The sequence below is a fragment of the Chiloscyllium plagiosum genome, unplaced genomic scaffold, assembly GCF_037043375.1.
Source record: "Chiloscyllium plagiosum isolate Xiang-an unplaced genomic scaffold, Cpla_swu_hap1 HiC_scaffold_9, whole genome shotgun sequence".
Taxonomy (NCBI): Eukaryota; Metazoa; Chordata; class Chondrichthyes; order Orectolobiformes; family Hemiscylliidae; genus Chiloscyllium; species Chiloscyllium plagiosum.
In genome coordinates, this window is record NW_028270147.1 from 110,422,287 (window position 1) to 110,444,568 (window position 22,282).

At 46.1% G+C, this 22,282-nt stretch overlaps 1 long non-coding RNA gene across 1 annotated transcript; it reads left to right on the forward strand.

The window, feature by feature from the left end:
- Nucleotides 1–7,715: 7,715 nt before the first annotated feature.
- LOC148149246 (uncharacterized) lies at nucleotides 7,716–18,928 on the forward strand. Its single transcript, XR_015758244.1, has 2 exons — nucleotides 7,716–7,842; nucleotides 18,050–18,928. It is a non-coding gene; the product is annotated as an uncharacterized LOC148149246 (long non-coding RNA).
- The last annotated feature ends 3,354 nt before the right edge of the window (nucleotides 18,929–22,282 follow it).

The window sequence follows — 22,282 nt, forward strand, 5'->3', positions numbered from 1 at the left end:
GGAGAGTCTAGAACCAGGAATTACAGTTTAAAGAAAAGGGAAAGGCCATTTTGGACTGCGATGAGGAGACATTTCTTTAGCCAGAGAGTGGGAAGCTAGTGGAATATTCTGTCACAGAAAGTAGTCGAGCCCAAAACATTAAATGTTTTCAAGAAGGTGACAGGTGTAGATCTTAGGACTAAAGGGATTAAAGGTTATGGAGAAAAAGTGGGAATAGGGGACTAAGTTGGATTATCAGCCATAGTCATATTGACTGGCAGAGCTGACTCGAAGGGCTGAATGGCCTCCTCCTGCTCCTAGTTCCTTTGTTTCTATGTTTGAGAGACTGTTCATAAACACGGAAACCTATGGAATCATAGAGTCATAGAGTCATCGAGTCCTACAGCACAGAGACAGGCCCTTTGGCCCAAACTGGACCGTGCTGACCAAAATGTCCATCCACACTAACCCCATTTCCCTGCACTTGGCCCATATCCTTCAAATTACATACTATCTATGTATTTGTCCAAATGCCTTTTAAACGTTGTTAATGTACCCGCCTCAATCACTTCCACTGGCAGCTCATTCCGTATGAGTACCACCCTCTGTGTAAAAATGTTGCCCCTCAGGTTCCCGTTTATTCTAACCTTCAACTGATGCCCTCTAGTCCTTGATTCCCCAACCCTGGGACAAAGACTGAGTGCATTCACCCTATCCATGTCTCTCAAGATCTTATACACTTCTAAAAGATTCCCCTTTAGTCTCCGACCCTCTTAAGAAAAATGTCCTAGCTTGTCCAACCTCTCCCAAAAACTCAGATGTTGAAACCTGGCAACATCCTTGTAAATTTATTCTGCACTCTTTCCAGTTTAATAATATCCTTCATATAACAAGGTGACCAAAACTGAACACAATACTCCAAGTGCAGCCTCACCAACGTCATGTACAATTGAAACATAACTTCCCAACTTCTACACCCAGTGCCCTGACTGATGACGGCCAGTGTGCCAAAAACCTGCTTCACTGCCCTGTCTAACTGTGACTCAACTTTCAGAGAACTGTGCACCTGAACTCCGAGATCCCACTGTTCCACTACAGTCCTGAAGGCCTTACCATTCACCATGAAACTCCGACCTTGATTTAACCTCCCAAAATGCAAGACTTCATACTTATCTACATTAAACTCAATTTATCATTTCTTTTCCCACTTCCACAGCTGATCAAGGTCCTGCTGCAATATCTGATAACCTTCCTCATTGTCCACAATACCGGCTATTGTAATGTCTTCTAAATCATTGATATTGTTAACAAACAGTAATGGGCCCAGCATCAATCCTGAGGCACTCCACTAGATACAGGCCTCCAGTCTGACAAGTATCCTTCCACTATGTCCCTCTGCTTTCTCCCATTTTTTGCCAGTTAGAGAAAAGTATTTATCTTTGGTCAGGAATTAGTTTGGAGGTAGGAGACAGAGAGGAGGGATAATGTGTGTGCTCTCCAATGACTAAAATGTGGATAGTGGTGTCCCCAGGGAACTGGGCTGGAACCTCAGCATTTCACAATATTTCTTAATAACTTGGATGAAGGAATAGACAGGCATATATCCAAGATTGTTGATCACACTGAGTGAGGCAGTTTGGAGGAGGTTACAGAGATAGGGAGAGTGGAGGACAGGGAGGGACTTGAGAACAAGGATAAGAATTTGAAAATCGAGGTGTGACTGGACCAGGAGCCAATGTAGGCACAGGGTGCAGGGGGTTGGGGGAATGGGATTTGGTGCGAGTTTGGATATGGGCAGCAGAATTTGGGATGAGCTGAAGGTTACGGAGGGCAGTGGCTGTGATGTGTGCAAGCACAACATTGGTATGGTCATGTTTGGAGTCCCATGGACATGACAGAGATTTTCAGTGGCTGATCTTTGTGATGTGGAGGATGTGGGGCTCAGATCAGCCTCAAAGATGAGGCCAAGTTTGTAAAGAGTCTGGTTGAGCAGCAGACAGTGCTCAGGGAGAGGGATGGAGTTTATACCAGGATCTGAAGGGGATGGCTTTGATCTTCCCAATGTGTTTCCCAGTGAGCCTGGCTCCTCAGTCCTGACTGCTCTTAGCTGCTGTGATTGTCACTGATTGGACACTTATTATTAGAGATTCTGACCACAGCAGAAAGCCCCAGTGTAAAAAATAACTGCAAAGACTGTCAGATCGCAAAGTTGAAACCTCACCAAGAGAGGAAGTGAAAGAAGGAGCTCGGAGCAGCTGAACGTTTGTTACTGAGACGGGAAAAAACTGTGAACCATCTGCACTCCCTGGAATCTGACAGGACAGGAGGCTGGTTCTGGGATTTTTCTTTTCAGAAACAGCACAGTAATGGAAAAAAGGACAATCACTCTCTCACAAACACACACGCCTGCGCTCAGAGATCAGAAACAGAATCCAGCAGCAGCTCTGTCTCCAAGCTGTGAAACCTGTTTGTTCCCTCATTCAGTTTTTAACTGGCAGGATAGACCAAGGAGGGGAGGCAACACAGTGGTGTGTACAGTCAGAAGGGAGTTGCCCTGGGAGCCCTCACCATTAACTATGGAACCCATGAAGCCTCATGACAGCAGGTCAAATATGGGGAAGGAAACCTACTGCTGATTACCACATAGCACCGCCCTCCCCTCCAACATCAACTGAGCAGTCAGTCTCTTCCATGTTGAACAACACTTGGAGGAAGCACTGAAAGTGGGAAGGATGCAGGATATACCCTGAGTAAGGGACTTCAAAGTCCACCATCAAGACCTGCTCAGAAGCATCACTACTGAGCAAGCTGGTCAAGCTCCACCTGATTCAGCTGCTAGACTGGACCTGGGGCAGGTGGTGAGGGAACCAACAAGAGGGAAAAACATACTCACTATCACCCTCACCAATCTGCCTGCTGCTGGTGCATCTGTCCATGACAGTATCAGTAAGAGTGACCACTGCACAGTCCATGTGGAGACAAAATCCCATCTTCACATTGAGAATACCTTACATTTTGTTGGGCAAGAGATACGGAATCTCAGGAAGAACGTTTTTTAGCAGCAATTGGTAATGACTTGGAAATTAGTGCCCATTCAGGTGCCCACTCAGTTATTGCAATGGCAGATTGGATGGGCTCTTGATGGAAATAAACCTGCAAGGCCCTGGGGGTCGAGTAGGGGAGGGGGTGGGACTGACTGGATTGCTCCATGAAATGACAGCATTTGCACACTTAGTCTCACCTTTACACAAAGACTTGGAGAAACAGACAAACCAGTTCACAGAAGTGTTTTCTCAAGCAAATCACTCTTGAACCAACTCAGAGAACACGCCAGACTAGATTAACGAGAATAAATCAGCAAATCAATGGCAAGGGAACAGTGAACCAAAAGTGATGGAACTGAACAGCATATTCAATAGCACAAACAATGAGAGGGGGAGGAATAAAGGGCAGGAGGTCAAAGAGCATGATGTAGGGGTCTGAAGGCTCTGCTGTCAATGGTGTGATGGAGGAAGCAGCAATGGGTAGGAGACCAGAGACAGAAGGTGGAAGGGGGAGGGAGTGAATGTGAGTCTACAGCAGGACACAGAGTGAGGGAGGAGGGAGACCATGGAGGCAATTGGCTGGCTGTGAGGTCAGATTCTGGAGCAACTGTAGTTGTAAGACAGGGAAGGGACCACTCCATATCAGACAAGTTGGGGTTTATGGAATGTGGCTTCAGGAAGCTGGGAGAGGACATTGATATCATCGAGTCAGGAGGTGGGACGAGCAGGAATTGGGGTTTCTGTGGTCAAGAGGCTGAGGTAGTGCGGAGACAAACAATGTTGTTCAGATTGAAATAAGAGACCTACATGATGGACAGGATTTGGGATTTGCAGCTCAGGTACTGGACAGTCCAGTGGGAAGGAGGCCCATGTTTACTGTTTATTGGTCCTATGGGAAGGTGCCCCATGTTTACATCATCATAGAGTCATAGAGGTTTACAGCATGGCAGCAGGCCCTTCAGCTCTACTCATCCATGCCGACCAAGTTTCCAAAACTGAACTAGTCCCATTTTCCTGTGTTTGGCCCAATCCTCTCTAAATCCTTCCTATCCATGTTCCTGTAAAAATGTCCTTGAAATGTAGTAACTGTACTCCCCTCTACCACTTCCTGTGGCAGCTCATTGCACATACACACCAATCTCTGTGTGAAAAGGGTGTCTCTCAGGTCTCTTCTAATTCTTTCCCCTCTCAACTTAAACCTATTCCTTCTCGTACTGGACTCTCCTACCCTGGGGAAAAAAAAACTTTGGCTATTCACCTTATCTATGGCCCTAATGATTCTATAAACCTCTCTAAGTTCACCCCTCAATCTCCTGTATTCACTGGAAAAATCTCTCAGCCTGTCCATCTTCGCCTTCTAATTCAATCTCACCAACCTTGCTAACATCCCTGTTAATCTTTCTTTTATCCAAACCAGTGTAATAACTTCCTTCCTATAGTAGGGTGAGCAGAAATGTACACAGTGTCCAAATGTGGCCTTCCCAATGCCTTGTACAGCTGTAACATGATGTCCCAGCTCCTGTACTCCCTGCTTTGACCAGTGAAGGTGAGCGTGCCAAATACCTTCTTCACCACCCTGTCTACCTGTGACACCATTTTCAAGGAACTATGTACCTGTACCCCTCGGTCTCTCTGTTCAACAACACTCCCCATGGCTCTACCATTAATTGTGTAATTCCTGCCCTGGTTGGTCTTACCAAAATGCAACTCCTTGCATTTATCGAAATTAAACTCCATCTGGATTTGTTGACCCACTGGCCCAGTTGACCAAGATGACATTGCACTCTTGGATAACCTTCTTCCCTGTCCAAGATGCCAACAATTTTAATGTCAGCCACAAACTTCCTGACCGTTCCTGCTATTTTCTCATCCAAATTGTTCATATAAATGATGAACAACAGTAGATCCAGGATCGATTCATGTGGCAGACGGCTGGTCACTGGCCTCCAGTCTGAAGAACAACCCTCTCTCACCAGCCTCTGCCTCCTACCGTCAGGCCCATTTCATATCCAATTGGTTCGCTCTCCCTGGATCCTCTGTGATATAATCTTACTAAGCAGTCTACAATGGGGAACCTTGACTAAGGCCTTGCTAAAGTCCATGTCGACGATGTGTACTGATCTATCTTAATCTATCTATTTCTTCAAAAACTCAACTATCCACTTGTCTCCATTAAAAGGACAAGTGAATAGGAGGCCCACATTTACTGGTCTCTATTGGGAGCTTCAGTGGGAAGGAGGCCCATGTCTGTCCATGGGGCACTCTCGTGAACTGACATCCATGTTTACTGGACTCTGTTGGAGAGTCCAGTGCATTGTGGACACCATGGTGGGTGTGGGGTTCAGTTCCTTTCTGTTGTAAATGTGTGATGGTCCAGCCCTCATTCCAGTAAAACACCCTGACTCAGAGACTGGTCATGGAAGGGGAAAGACAGGGGAAGGGATTGGAACATGTTGTGAATGGACAGGATGGGTCAGTGGGTCAGAGCCTGTCCTGTCCCTCCAGCTTACACTGATGGCCTGAGGATCTCCTCTCTCTGCTGGGCCTTCATGGAATGAGGTTTGTGTACAAACCAGAACCCAGTGAGAATAGGCCAACAGCTCAAAACTGCCATTCATTTAACAAGAATCTGTCCATTTTCCTGAGAGATACCAAAACCTGGTCAATGTGGAAATGGGCCTTTACTCCAGGAGAAGACATGCTTCTGGGGTCAAGGGTTAATATCCATTAGTGGGGCAGAGCAGAGAGAGAGAGATTTATCCTGAATTCAACTGTCACCACCTGGGAAACTGTGAGAAAGAGAGAGAAGCGAGACAGAGAGAGAGAGAAATAGAGGTCGATTGGGATGCGGAGAAGGAGGGAGAGACAGAGGGAGAAATAGAGAGGGGTAGATAACATTTGGAGGCTTTCAATTGAAGTGAGAGATGAAGCGAGTGATGGAGACAGTGAGAGATGGGGAAAGATTATGAGACGGAGTGAGGAAGCGTGAGTGAGTTGGAGAGAGTGGCTGTGAGACAGAGTGAGAAAGAGAGAGAGAATATGAGAGAGATTAACAGTGGGAGAGAGAGACAGATGTAGAGAGATCAAAGTAGCAGATGTGAGACAGAAAGGGGAAAAGAGAGAGAGAGGTCCTGGTCACCACATTCTGGGAAGGATGTGATTGTACTTGATGGGAGCAGAGGAGGTTTCCCAGGATGCTGCCTGGGATGGAGGGTCAGCTATGAGGAAAGATTGGAAAGGTTGGGGCTGTTTTCCTTGGAGCATTGAAGGTTGAGAGGGACCTGATAGAGAGGTATAAGATAATTGTTGGCAGTGATAGGGTGGGTAGGAAGGCACTTTATACACGAGTAAAGGACTCAATAACCAGGGACAGAGATTGAAGGTAACACAGACATGGACACATAGAAACTCGGAGCTGGAGCAGGCCATTCGGCCCTTTGAGTCTTGTGTGTCATTCAGTATGATCATGGCTGACCCTCTCTCTCAATGCGATGTTCCTGCTTTCTCCCCATTTCCTTCATGCTGTTAAAATGCAAAACAACTATCTCTCTATTTTTCTAGAACATATTCAGTTCCTTATCCTCCACAGCCGTTTGTTATAGAGAATTCATCAGTTTGACCATCCTCTGAGTGAAGAAATGTTTCCTCATCTCAATCCTTGTATCTCCTTGAGACTGCATCCCCTGGTTCCAGACTCCCCAACCAGGGGAAACCTCCTCCCTGCCCGGGCCTGTTAGAATTTTATATGTTTCAATCAGATCCCGTCTCTTCCTTCTAAACTCGAGTGGGTCCAGGCCCAGTCGAGTTGGAGAGTGAGAGGAGAGTTGAGGAGGAATGTTTTCACCCAGAGGGTGGTGGGAGTCGGGAACTCACTGCCAGAAAGGCTGGTTGACCCACAAACTCTCATGACATTGGAGCAGTGTTTCGATATCCCCTTGTGTTGCTGTAGCCTCCAGGGTAATGGGCCAAGAGCTGGAGGATGGGATTAGTGTCATCAGATCTATGTTTACCAGCACAGATACAATGGGCCAAATGGCCTCATTCAGTGCTATTCACATCAATCACTCTCTGAGACAGTGAGAAAGAGAGAGAGAGAGAGAAGAGGAAGTGTGAGGGGCTGATGTGGCTCTCTCTGTCCAATGCCATTTACATACTGAGGAACACCCAGTCAGACTCTCACAGGCTGCAGCTTTATAAAGCAGAGCCCAGTGAAGGGAGAGTTTATCAGGAACCAGGCACAGGGACAGGAGCACACACCATGATTTCACACATCCAGCTGATCTGGCCCCTGGCATTCTGTGTCGCAGGTACAAATCTCTCTCCTTCCACCTTGAATCTTTAGCTGCTCTCCATTTCACTCCAATTCCACTGACTTGTGATTGAAGGGATAATGCTAAACCAGAGGAATGCTCAGTGTCGCCAACAATCTCTCATTTGACAGGCTCTTTCTGTGACAGTTCTGACTTCAATGTGTTTCTCTCTGACCCCTCAGGTATCAGTGGGGACATCACCATGACTCAGTCTCCCCCGGTGCTGTCAGTGGGACTGGGCCACACTGCAACCGTCACCTGTACGGCCAGTCAAAGCATTAGCAGCTACCTTGCTTGGTACCAGCAGCGAGAAGGTCAGAAACCCTCTCCTGATCGTCAATGCAGCAACTCAATTCACAGGAGTCTCTGAGCGATTCACCGGCAGTGGGTCAGGGACCAGTTACGCCCTGACAATCAGCAACGTTCAGAATGAGGATGTTGCTGACTATTACTGTATGCAGGATTACAGCAACCCCTTACGTTCGGTAAAGGAACCAAGCTCAGACTGAGTAAGTAAACCTCAATCCTCCCTTAATAACCCTTTTAATACTGAAACTTCCTAAATCACAAATGCTGAATTGCTGCAGGTGTTAGTGGGGAGCTGCAGTGAATGAAATGGTTGATTGAGGAGCCCTGTGTCTAGCAGGGTGTCCAGCTGTATTTCTGTAGTCCTATTGCCCCGCTTAAGCAGCAAGATATAAGTCAGTAAGTTTTACTCACTGTGTGGAGGAGCTCTGTCCATTTGCAGCCTGTGGTCCCATTCCTGCAGCATGGAGTGAAATCAGTGAGTAGCCTCCTGCCAGTCTCAGTCTGACAGACACGGGCAGCGTTTGATGTGAGCTCTGGCTCCCTGTCCCAGTCTCTGATCTCACTGACCTCAGCAGCAGCAGCAGCAGCACAGTGAGACACCGAGCTCCCACCTCCCCCAGCTTTAACTCTGCTCAATCACACAATCACAGAGTTGTTACAGTGCACAAGGAGGCCATTCTGTCCATCCTTTCTGTACTGGCTCTCTAAATGAGCAATTGACTGAGTGTCATTCTCCTGCCTTCTCCCTGTCACCCTGCACATTGTTCCTTTTCAAATAACAGTCTCATTCCCTTCGGAATGTTTCAATTGAAGCTGCCTCCACCACACTCTCAGGCAGTGCATTCCACACCTTAACCACCCACTGGCTGAAAATGTTTTCCCTCGTCTCACTTTTGCTTCTTTTACCAATTATTTTCAATCCATGGCCTCTCCCTCTCAATTCTTTCTCAGGTGGGAACATTTTCTCCTGGTTTACTCTGTTCAGACCCCTCCTGATTTCTCGATCAAATCTCCTCTCTGCCTTCTCTTCTCTGAGGAAGACAGTCCCAACTTCTCCAGTCTATCTTTATAACTAACATCCCTCATCCTCGATCGGTCAGATAGCCCACTCCTGCTCCTATTTCTAATGTTCTTATTATCTTATCTTCCTATGTGAGAGACACACATCAGATTTCCACTTAACACTCTGTGGCTGTAGCTTCCCAGTCTTATTCCCAACACTCCGTGCAGTCCCATCCTTACACAGTGATCCTGATTTAGAATTTATTACTCTCTCTCCCTCACTCTGAAACTGGGTCAGAAGTTCTATTCCTTATTCTTGTGCTATCTATCTCTCCCAGGATTCTGTGCACCTCTGTGTTCCTCTCTGGTATTACCTCCTGGATCCCACAGCCCAGCCAAGTTAGTTTAAACCCTCTCCAACAGCACTAGTAAATCACTACAAAGGAACTCAGTCCCAGGTCTGTTCAGGAGCAACCCGCCTGGTCTGTACATGTCCATCTCCCCCCAAAGCCAGTCCCAATGTTAAAATAATCGAAAGCCCTTCCTCCTGGAAATGTCTTTTCAGTTCCACAGTCACCTGTGCTATCCTCCTCTTTCTATTCTCACTTGCAGGGGGCACTGGGGATAATCTTGGAGATTCCTACTTTTGAGTTCCTGCTGCTAATTCCCTCTGGAACTCCCTACATTCTGACTGCAGGACCACATCCCTTTTCTCCCTCTGTCACTGGGACCGATGTGGACCACCACTGCTGCCTGTTCCCCCTCTCCCCTCAGGGTGCTCTGCAGCTGCTCAGTGACATCCTTGACCTTGGCACCAGGGAGACAACACACCATCCTGGATTCCCATCTGCAACTGCAGAAACACCTATCGATTGCCCTCACTTTCGAATCTCTTCTCACTATTGCTCTTTCAGTCTTCCTTGTGCCCCCCCTGTACAACTGAGCCCCCCATGGTGCCAGGGACTTGGCTCTGGCTGCACTCCCCAGATGAACCATCATTCTGATCAGGATTCCAAACTGAATCCTGGTTGGAGAGTGGAATGCACTCACAGGATTCCTGTACTAGCTGCCTGGCCCTGTTGGACTGTCTGCTGCTCCCCCATTCCCTCTCTCCCTGCATACTCTGAAGCTGCAGAGTGACCACATCTAGAAACGTGCTCTCCACGGAGCTCTCAGCCTCACGGATGCTCCGCACTAACACCAGCTGCTCCTCAAGCTCCAAAACCTGGAGTTCCAACTACAGTCACTGACCACACTTCCTGTGCTCATGGTATTCCAGGAAGCAGGACAAGCAGTTCCCTCATGCAACCTGATGCACACTCTCACCACTCCCTGATTATCTTTTGTCAAAGTACTTTTGAGAAACAGCAACAGCAGGGCTCACAATCCAGTACATTCAATGTCCATAGAATCATAAAATTCCTACAGTATGGAACCAGGCCATTTGGTCCAACAAGTCCACACTGACCCTCCGAACAGTAACCCACCCAGACCCATTCCCCTACCTTTTTAACCTACATTTACACCTGACTAATGTACCTAACCTACGCTATGGGCAATTGAGCATGGCCAATTCACCAAACCTGCACAGCTTTGGACTGTGGGAGGAAACCAGAGCACCCAAAGGAAACCCATGCAGGCACAGGGAGAATGTGCAAACTCCACACAGACAGTCGCCCGAGGTTAGAATCAAACCTGGGTCCATAGCGCTGTGAGGCAGCAGGGCTAACCACTAAGTGACCATACTTACAGTTTTCCAGGGTTTCAAGGAACCTCTACATAAACCCAAAATACTTAAGATATAGGAGCAGAATTGGGCCAGTCAGAATAGAGTCTGTTCTGCCATTTGATCTTGTGTGATGTGTTCCTCAACCCCATTCTCCTGCATTCTCCTTTTAACTTTTGATCTCCTTACTGATCAAGAACATATCTGTCTCTGTTTTAAATACTCTCAACACCATGGCCTCCATAGATCTCTGTGACAATGAGTTCCGCAGATTCACCACCCTGTGGCTGAAGAAATGCCTCCTTCTCTCAGTTCTGACGGATCATTCTTCACTCTGAGGCTGTGCCTTCGGGCCCTAGTTTCTTCTACTCGTGGAAACACCTTCTCCATGTTCTCCAGGCCTCTCAATATTCTGTAGTTTCAATAAGATTCCCCCCTCATCTTTCTGAACACAATTGTATACAGATCCAGAATCCTCAACCACTCTTTATATGACACCCCCTTCATTCCCAGGATCATTCTTATTCTTTCTCACTTTTTCCTCTGGACCCTCTCCAATAACAGCACATCCTTCCTTAATAAGGAGCCCAAAATTCCAAATCTGGTCTGATCAGAGACGTATACAAACTCAGCAGTACACCTCTGATGTTAAAGTTAATGCTAACATTGTAATTGCCTTTCAAACTGCCAATGGTGAACCTGCACGTTAACCTTCAGAGAAACCTGAGCAAGGACTCCCAATTCTCTTTGTGCTTCAGATTTCTGAAATCTTTCCTCACTTAGAAAACAGTCTGTGCCTCTATTCTTCCCACCAAAGTATCTAGCCTCACAAGTTCCCACATTGTACTCCACCTGCCACTTCTTTGCACATTCTCCTAGCCTGACCAAGTCCTTCTGCAATCTCCCCCACTCCCTCAACTCCACCTATGCTTTCACCAATTTTTGTGTCATCTACAAACATATGAACAATATCTTCAGTTCCTTATCCAGATTGTTAATAGATAATGTGAATAGTTGTGGTCTCAACACAGATCCCTGCGAATCGCCACAAAGCACCAACTGCCATCCAGAAAAAAAATCCCTTTGTCCCTACTCTCGCCTTTGTGCCGGTCAGCCAATCCTCTACCTTGCTCCTGACAACATGGGCTCTGATTTGACTTAGCAGTCTCCTTTGTTGTACCCTGTCAAAGGCCTTGTGGAAATCCAAATGGATCACATCCACTGGCTCTCCTTTGTCTAACTCACTTGTTACCTCCTCAAAGATTTCTAACAGATTTGTCAGGCATGCCTCCTTTTGATGAAGCTGTGCTGACTCAGCCCAATTTTACAGGCTCTTCCAAATACCTGCAAGCTCACCCTTAAGTAGACCTCTAAAATCTTACCAATGACCGAGGTCAGGCTAACCAGCTTATAACGTCCCATCTCTGCCTCCCTCCTTTCTTAAACAGGGATGTTACATTCACTATTTTCCAGTCTTCTGGGACCACCCCTGACTCCAGTGATTTCTGAAAGATCACAGCCAATGGCCCTACAATTACCTTAGCTATCTCCATCAGAACTCTGGGGTGTAGTCCTTCGGGTCTGAATGATTTATCCACCTTCAGACCTTTCAGCTGCCTCAACCCCTCCACCTTAGTGATGCCCTCTCCACTCACTTCTGCTCCCAACTTTCTTGAAGGTCAGGTGTGCTGGCTGATATTTTAGTATCATGGTTAGCCACAGGTGAGGTCCCAGAAGACTGTGCCATTGTTCAAAAAGGGCTGCAAAACAAAAGCCTGGGAATTATAAGCTGAAAATTTGTGATCGGTAAGTTGTTTGATAAGATAAGATACGCATGCATTTGGAAAGAGTGGATTTGATTAGGAGTTGTCAGCATGACTTTGTGAGTGGGAGAATATGCCTCACAAATTTGTTCAGGTACTTTGATGAATTGACCAGGAAGGTTGGTGAGGGCAGGTAGACGTGGTCTACATGGATTTCAGTGAAGTCTTTGATAAGGTTCCACATGGTAGGCTGTTATGGAAGGTTAGATTGAATGGAATCCAAGGTGACCTGGCAAATTGGATACATGATTGGCTTGATGGTAGAAAGCACAGGGTAATAGGGGAAGGATGCTTATTGTACTGGAGGCCTGTGACTAGTGGAGTGCCTCGGGGTCAGTGCTGGGCCCATTGCTGTTTGTTATCTATATCAATGTTTTGGATGAGAATGTACAAGGCATGGTTAGTGAGTTTGCTGATGACACTCAAATAAGCAGCACTGTGGACAGTGTGGACATTTATCAGAAATTGCAGCAGGACCTTGCTCAGCTGGGGAAGTGGGCCGAGAAATGACAAATAGAGTTTAATACAGATAAATGTGAGGTCTTGTATTTTGGAAATTTAAAGCAAGGTAGGAGTTTCATGGTGAATGATAGGGCCTTAAGGAATATAGTGGAACAGAGGGACCTTAGAATTCAGGTAAGCAGTTCTCTGGAAATGGAGTCACAGTAAATAGAGCAGAGAAGAGAGCTTTTTCTGCAGTGCCCTTCATCAGCCAGGGCATTGACTACAGACGTTGGGAAGTTATGTTGCAGTTATACAGGACATTGGTGAAGCCACACTTGGAATATTATGTTCAGTTTTGGTCACCTTGTTACAGGAAAGATGTTATTAAACTGGAAAGAGTGCAGAAGAAATTTGCAAGGATGTTGCCAGGATTCAATGCTTTGGGTTAAAGGGAGAGTACTTATTTCTTTAGAGTGTAGGAGACTGAGGGAGGACCTCATGAGATCATGAGAGGCATGGATAGGGTGAATTCACTCAGTCTTTTCCCCAGGGTTTGCGAATATGGACTAGAGCGCATCAGTTTAAGGTGAGAGGGGAAAGAATAAAAGGGAACCTGAGGGGCAACCTTTTTACACAGAGGGTTGTTCGCATATGGAATGAGCTGCCAGTGGAAGTGGTTGAGGTGGGTACATTAATAACATTTAAAAGGCATTTGGACAAATACAGCAAAGGAAAGGATTCAGAAGGATATGGGCCAAGTGCAGGATTAGGGTAAATGGACATTTTGGTTGGCATGGACCAGTTTGGTCCAAATGGCCTGTCTCCATGCTGTAGGACTCTATGACATTGTTATGGACCAGGCCAGACCCTTCGAAACATTTTGAGAATGCAGCCCAGACCTTACCTTTTCGAATTGTGTTAAGCAAATGTAACCTGGATAGTCCAGGATTGATACAACTGGCCAAACCACTCAGCTTGAAGGAAAAGAGAATTTATTTACACACAATCAAAAGAAAACAGACTTTAGAATAACTTAACTATTTGAAAACCCAACTGACGAGAAAATGTAACTTGACAAAGAGCTGTTCCAATTTGCTGCAACAGCCTCGGCAAAAAGGTAAATATAAACACAGGGGTTCTTACAGGAGAGGAATTTCAGACAGTGAGTCCACTGGAAAATGTTGAATTGGGGAACCTTTCTCACCAGCAGCTTTCTTTATCCAGGAGCTTCCAACCGACTGTTTGTCAAAAGATTAGATTACTTACAGTATGGAAACAGGCCCTTCGGACCAACAAGTCCACACCGACCCGCCGAAGCGCAACCCACCCATACCCCTACATTTACCCCTTCTTACCTAACAGTACGGGCAATTTAGCATGGCCAATTCACCTGACTTTCACATCTTTTGGACTGTGGGAGGAAACCGGAGCACCTGGAGGAATCCCACGCAGACATGGGGAGAACGTGCAAACTCCACACAGTCAGTCACCTGAGGCAGGAATTGAACCCGGGTCTCTGGCGCTGTGAGGCAGCAGTGCTAACCACTGTGCCACCGTGCCACCCATGTGTGACAATACTGTTCACTTCACACGTGAAGTGAACAGTATTGTCACAAAAACAGCAAACAGGAAGAACTGGCCACTCTCCTTTTATTGGACAAGTGTTTAATATAAAACCTAAAAGCCTTTCCCTGACTGCTGCCTTAGGCAGTATCTGTTAGCCATGAGCAAAGTCCCTAACCCAGACAAATTGGAACCTCTGCCTTTATAACCCCTCTTGAAATAAAATCCAAGGACCACTGAACCTTGTGAAATGAGCAGTATTGTCACACCACTGTGAAAGCTGATTTAAAGCATCGATGCACTTCTTCCACCATTTCTTTGTTCCCCATTACTACTTCTGCCTTTTCCAGTGGTACAATTTCTATTATTGACTCCCTCTTGCCTTTCATATATCTAAAGAAAACCTCTTGCCGTATTCTTTTATGTTACTAGCTCGCTTACCCTTATATGTTATTTACACACCCATCCTTACTTTTCTTTAGTTACTCTCTGCTGTTTTTAAAGGCTTCCCAATCCTCTGGCTTCCCAATAATCTCCACCACATTGCATGTTTTTTCTTTTGCTTTTATGCTGACCCTGACTTCCCTCATCAGCCATGGTTGCCTTGGCCTCCACTCAGTATCTTTCTTCTTCCTTGGGTTGAATTCCTGCTCTGCCTCCCAAATTACCCCCAGAAACTCCTGCCATTGCTGCTCCATTCTCTCTTATGCTCAGCTTCCCTTTTTACCAACTCTGGCCAGCTCCTCCCTCATGTCTTTGTAGTTACCTTACCGGTAGTTGCATTACTGGTACCTCTAACTCCAGATTCTCTGTCACAAACTGCAGGGTGAATTCTGTCATATTACGGTCAATGCCCCCAAGGGATTCCTTCACCCTAAGTTCCCTAATCAGGTCTGCTTCATTACACATCACCCAATCCAGAATTGCCTATTCCATAGTGAACTCTACCACAAGCCGCTCCAAAAACCATCTCGTAGACATTCCATTAATTCCTTCCCTTGAGATCCCCAAACAACTTAATTTTCCAGTCTACCTGCATATTGAAGTCCCTAATGACTATTGTAGCAGGGCCTTTATTACATCCTTCTCTATCTCCTGATTTATTTTCTTCCTCATATCCTGACTACTGCTGGGGGGGAGGGGGGGAGCTGTGCAAAGTTCTCATCATGCTCTTTCTCCCTTGCAACTCCTCAACTCCACCCACACAGATTAAATGCATTTCAACTCTAAATCCCTTCTTGTGATTGATCTTATTTCATTTCTTACCAAGAAGGTAACCCCACCCCCATCAGCCCATCAGCATGTCCTGTCAATCGGATGTGCATCCTTGAGTATTTCATTCCCAGCCCTCAACCCCTTACAGCCACATCTCTGTGATACTCAAAACATCATACCTGCTAATTCCAATCTGCGCTACAAGCTCATTTACCTTATTTCGGATACTCCCTGCATTCAGGTACAACACCCTCAGTCCTGCATTGACTGCCCTCCTTTTCATAGTTGTCCCCTTATGCACTATGCCTAAAATTAATTTTCTGACCCTTTCCATAATCTATGTCCTATTAATTATTCTGGGAACTTTATTAACCTCTCCTGAGCCCTGCGTCACTTTAATGATTTTAAAGTCCTTGGGAACCTCAATTTGTGGCATCATTCTGTCTACCTTATTCCGAATGCTTCATACAAAGACTTTAAGTTATTTCTACTGTCAAGTTCCCCTGCACTTCTGTATTGCCTTGTTACAATATGACATTCACAAATTCTGATCCTTCCTTTTATTTTCTGGTAACAATCAAACCCATCACTAACCACGAATCCCACCTTCTCCTGTGCCTTTCATTTTCTCACGTCCTGTGCAAGCGAACCCATTTGCTTTCTCTTTGGGTTGACTTCAGGTCAATATTCATCCCTGAAACATCACTGAACATGCTCCATAATCTCATTTACGATTGCGCGATATTGCTATGTACAAATTATGTTTTCTGCATTAAACAGTGACCAGTGTTCAGACAAGTCCCTCACTCCCTGTAAATGCTTTGGGAGAGTCTGACATACAAGTCTCTCTTTTGATGCACTGGGAGCCTTTCAGATATAAGAGATGCCATTCCATGGCCCTATTAGACAGACAGCAGGACTGTTTCTCCTGGTGGCCTGGTCAATATTGATTCCCTAATTAGCATCACTAAAAACCTGATCCTCGACTCATTGTCACCCAGTTCTCTGGAATCTTGCTGAGCAGAGTCTGGTGGAAAGAGCCACTGCGACATCCTTAGGTGGAGGCAGGTGCAACATAAATGCAAGTCTTTCTTTGAGGTTGGAGTCTCCTGAACCTGACCCTTGCCCATTGGATGCACGCTTCCATCTTCCAGGGAACATGGGATCATTAAGAGCAATGACACTGTCTGATCCCAAGACACTGAGACTCTTTGCAGCCTCACCCTTGACCTTACGCCAGTGCTGAATTGGAAGATTTGAAACAAAATCTAGAACATTCTACATGGACACCCAACGTGACTCCTTTCTGAAGTGTGCTGATCCAACTCTGCTCTAGTGTTCTTGGATAAAGTTCTCCCGAGCTGTGAGTGATCGGAGGTTTGATAAAGAGGTATCGAACTCCACCCCACATACCAGCTCTGGAGACTTTGGTGTTTCAAGTGATGAGGGTTTCTGCTGCTCTCACCCTTTCAGCTAGTGAGGTCCTGATCCCACCAGCCACTGGGTGAAACAATTACTCCTCAACTCCCTCTAACCCTGCCCCCAATTCATTTCAATCTCTCCCCATGGTTATTGCCCTCTGTGCTGATGGAAATCAGTCCTTCCTACCCACTCGATCCAGACCCCTCATCATTTTACACACCTCGATCAAATCTCCCCTCAGCCTCCTGTGTTCCAAAGAAACCAGTCCTAGCCAAACCAATCATTCCTCAAAGCTAATACTCCTCATTCCTGACAAAATCCTCCACTGTCCCCATCTCTAGGGGGATCACATCCTTCCTGCAATGTGGTGACCAGAACTGCACACAGTTCTCTCACTGGGCTTCATTTGAGGTCAGAAGTCACACGACACCAGGTTATAGTCCAACAGGCTTATTTCAAATCACAAGCTTTCGGAGCACTGTTCCTTCAGCACTGAAGTCGCTTCACCTGAAGAAGGATCAGCATTTCAAAAGCTCGTGATTTTAAATAAACCTGTTGGACTGTAACCTGGTGTAATGTGACTCCTGAACACGTCCACCCTAGTCGGACACCAGAGCCTCCACATCATATTGATAGTTTCACATCTTTGCTGAGACTCTGTCTTTGGGAGTGCCACTCTTACTCTTTTGGGAAAAGATTCTGAATGATCTCTGTCTCTGTCTCGTCCTTGGAGGCCTCCCACTGCCCTGTCACTGATCTCCCATCAAGTCGATGGTTCCAGTACACTTTTACCAAATTACCACACAGTTTGGTAAAATGGGTTGTTCCCAAATGAAAACTTTTACACTTGCTCCATGGTTCTCCATTTCCATCCCTACTCTCAATCTCACTGAGTTCCGATTACTGTCACTAAAATGCTCCCACATTGATAGCCCTTTCAGGTGCCCACATTCCTTCCTTAAATGATGGTCCAGGACTGTCCCTTCTCTTTCTGCTGCGTCACCATCACCTTCTCAGGGACAGTTAGGGATGGGCAGCAACTGGCTCTGCCAGTGCCATACACGTCCCAAAAAGCAATTTTTAAAATGCCAGTGCTTTTGTCAGGTATGCTAGGTACTGGATACAAATGTTCAAATGTTTTACCAGTTCCTGTTCAGAGAGTTGATGTACCTTCAAAAGGCAGGGATTAAAATTGTTTCTCTTGTCTTTCAGGCCGTGAGAACTCTCAGCCCAAGCTGACCCTGCTGCCCCCCTCCCCGGAGCAGGTCAATGCCAAGGGCACTGCCACCCTGGTGTGCCTTGCCAATCACTTCTATCCCGATGAGCTGGAGGTGCAGTGGAAGAAGGACGGTGCAGTCATTTCGGACGGGGTTCAGACCAGCAACTACCTGCGAGCTTCGGACAACACCTACAGTGTCAGCAGCCTGCTGACCCTCTCTGGGTCTGACTGGGAGTCCAACGCTCGCTTCTCCTGTGCCCTCACCCACGTGACCCTCCCCTCTCCCCTCAGCAAGAGCATCAGGAGATCAGAGTGCGTGTAGAGTGTTCAAGACAGTCCACAGAGGAGACACAACTTTAAATAGAACAGGGCTGAGCTGGCAGGGCAAAGGTCATTGTCAGCACTGAATTTCAACTCTCTTCCTTCTCAGGACTGGCTTGAAGACACTTCTGAGCTTCAGGGGTTAAGGCAGGTCATTGGGATAGTGTAGAGAAAACCTTACACTTTATCTAGCCCCATGCTTTCCCTGACCTGGATGTGTTTGATGGGGACAGTGTTAATTTGCGATGTCAAGTAAAACCTCTCGAAGATGCGAAAGACTGTCAGCTGTGCAAAAACAATGTGAACCTCAGAAGTCTCTGTTTCAGTAAAACAGACCTCCTTCCTGCTCAGCCGCCAGTTCCAATTTAAGGTTTTGTCACTGTTTAAAGGGACAGGATTCTCATGTTATTGAGAAAATCTCCACAACTGTTTTCCTCAAGCACCATTGTGGCTGTTGAATTTGTGCAGCTTCCTCTGTCTGGACTGTGAATTGCTGACTGTTTTCTGTCAATGTCAATCTGGAAAAGGGAATAAAGATGAAGACGATTCAGTCTCTGTCTCGTGAGTGTTTTGGAAATGGCCAGAGCTGAGTCCTCAGGGATAGGTGTATGAAGTGAAAAGCCCCACCCCCGCAGGTATGGAGCAGGAAGGGGAGAATAGAGGGGGCAATGGGGAATGCAATAATCTGATGGGAATTCCCCTGAACACCAACACATCCTTTCAGCACAGCAAGATCCCGAGCAAAGCAGTTCAGTTCGCAATTTGACCAGCAGGATCTTGCTACCCAGAATAACGATACCACAGGGTTTGCAAAGTAAATATTCCATACAGCATTTGATTCGTATTTGGAGAGAATGTGCAAAATCCACAGAGATATTCACCTGAGGCAGGGATCGAACCCAGGTCCCTGGAACTATGAGGCAGCAGTGCTAACCACTGAGCCACCATATCACCCACTATACTGATTTGATCCATCTCTGGTACAAAATATTCTGATGGCAATTCCCCCTTCACACCAACCCATTCATCAGGGACAGCAAGACCCTGAGCCAAGCAATTCAGATCAGGGCCACTTGGGACACTCTATTGATCAATATGATCAGCAGAATCTTGGAACTCAGAATAACAATTCCACAGGGTTTGGGTAATAAATATTCCATAAATTAGACCTGGGTTTTCTTTACTCTTCAAATGAGATGGAATTGCCCCGTGTGTCCCTGGGGTCAGATTGAGAATGTTCAGTCTGGGAGTCACCGCTGGGGAGGACAGTCAATGATAAACTGGTTCCACTTTCTGCTGTAATATTCTGTAGCCCCTCGGCCATCTCAGTAACAACCATCCAGGGCTCAGGGTGGATTCCAGAGCAGCTCATTGTCCTGACTGTTGTGTTCCTCAGTCCACACGTGGCTCCAGCAATCACACTCCATGGCTCTAGTATCAGTGGGGACCATGGGGCTGAAATCTTATGCAAACAGACCCTCACACAGCGGGGAGGCTGCTGGTGGCTCAGAAACCCCTTGGATTCAGTCCCAGATTCCACCGTGGCTCTTTCATTCAAACACAGCATTAACACACTGACACCACATTCAGAGGGCAATCCTGAGATAGGGCAAGTTTGGTTCTTGATTCCAATGTGAGGAAATGGGGGCTGGGTGTGAAATGTCTAGTCTGAAACTGGTGGGGGTACTTTATATTGAAGAATACAAACTGATGTCAGGATAAAGTCAGGTTTTGATGGGAGTGAGGAATATCTCAGTGATCTGTCTCCAGAATCCACAGACTACACACATCCTTCTGTCAGACCCTGAAGGCTGAGAAAGCAGCTCATCGACATCCAATATTTCTTCAATCTTCCCAGAAAAGGTGAAATATTCTCTGTCTGAGTGATTCCCTGGAACAGGGTATTTTAAAAAGGGCTTTGGGAAGGGAACTGTTGACTCTCAATGACAAAGCCAATGGAAGGATGTGGAGCTGGCACTGTGAAACGTTAGGGCACAGAGATGACACCAGAAGCAATTCAAAGTTGTCACTCTCTCCTTTGGTAATAATTGGTTTTCCCTCACAATTTGCTCTCTTGTATTCGATCCACTTGTCTTTCTTGCTTTGCTTCTTTTGACTTCAGTCTGTGGGTAGTCTCCGTGCTGTACATCTCTATGACTCTAATAGCACAACAGAACAAAGTGATATCAATTAGCACCAGTATAAATACAGGGCAGCCTATATCCTGCAGTTGGCACTCAGTGCAGCTGGCACAGAGGGGGATGCTGGGAAGTTTGGTCAATGTGGGAGTTCGGTGAACTGACTGTCACTTCAGCTGATGGGAGCCTGCACATGCACTTGGATTGAAAATAGCAAAATAATAAACAAGGGGACAGGAGTCTGTTGACCAGATCAGCTGGGAAGAGCTTTGTGTAAGGAACCATATAAATAGTATGCTTAGGAAACCTCCATTAGGGAAATTCAAGAAATGAAAAACACTGAAACATTGATCCTGAGACTGAGGACAATTACTAGTTTAATGAAAGAATTGATTTGTAAGTGGGATCAGCATTTGTTCATTAAACTGAAATGATTCAGGGTAAATACATCTGTAGTGACTGTAAAAAACTACAGAAACTCCCACTCAGGGGGTTTGGATTAGAAACTGAGTTGTAAGAATCCTGATACGTCAGGGAGGGGCAGAGATACCTGGAGAGTTTGTTCCAGATGGAAGGTGTAAGCCTCAGGACTGGGCAGTCCAATTCCATGTTAGTAAGGGGCAGGAGGGTATGACCCAAGAGCGGGTCAGATAAGGGTTTGGAGAATACAGTGGGACAGGAAAACCCCCCACTCTTCGAAACTCCAGTGAGAACAAGGCCAGCCTTTCCAATCCTTCCTCATCACACAGACCCCTCGTACCAGGGATCAATCGGGTAAAACTCTTCTGAAACACTTCCAATGGATTTATATTCTTTCTGCAATTAGAAGACTAAAAGTTCATACAAACCTTGAGATGTCCAGGAAGAACTGAAACATCACATTCTCGCTTTCAGATCCCTAATCACACCTGCTCTTACTCTTCACCAGCCTTGTTACTGTCCATCTCTCATTGTCATGTACATAGTGGCACTGAGCTGCCTTCTTGAACCGCTGCAGTCTGTGTGCTGTAGGGAGACACACAATGTCCTGAGGAAGGGAATTCCAGGATTCTGACCCAGTGAAAATGTAGGAACAGCGATATATTTCCATGTCAGACTGCTGGATGGCTTGGAGGGGAACTTGCAAAGAGCGGTGTTCCTGTGTATCTGCTACCATGTCCTTCTTGATGGAAGTGGTCATGGGTTTGGAAGGTGCTCTCTCAGGATCTTTGCTGAATCTCTGCAATGTATCTTGTAGATAGTGCACACAACTGTTACTGAGGGTCAGTGTGGAGGCAATGGATATTTGTGGATGTGGTACCAATCAAGCCGGCTGAAATTTGATAAACAAGATGGAAAAAAATCAAAATAACAGAAAACAGTTTAAAATTAAATAAAATCATCAAAAACTGTGGTGTCTTTTTGATAAAACATCACTGGATCCAAAACATTATTCCCTCCTCTCTCTAAAGCGGCTCCACCTGTTCCCTTTCTCCAGCATCTTGTTTTATTTGAGATTTGCAGTATTTTACTCTTGTATCTGTTTTAATGCCATTGGGTATAAGAGAAGCATTGGTCAGCACACTGGGGAGATTTTCCCTGAGATGGTCACAAAGTCCTTATATTTACATCGACCTGAGAGGGCAGTGGTTTAACCGATCATCCAGCAGATGGCGTCTTTGCCTTTGCCAGCCTCAGGATAGTGCTCCAGTGACTGGAGTGGGGCTTGAAACCTGTAGGATCAGGTGACGGCGTTACCACTGAGGCCGTCTATTCTTTCCTGGAATG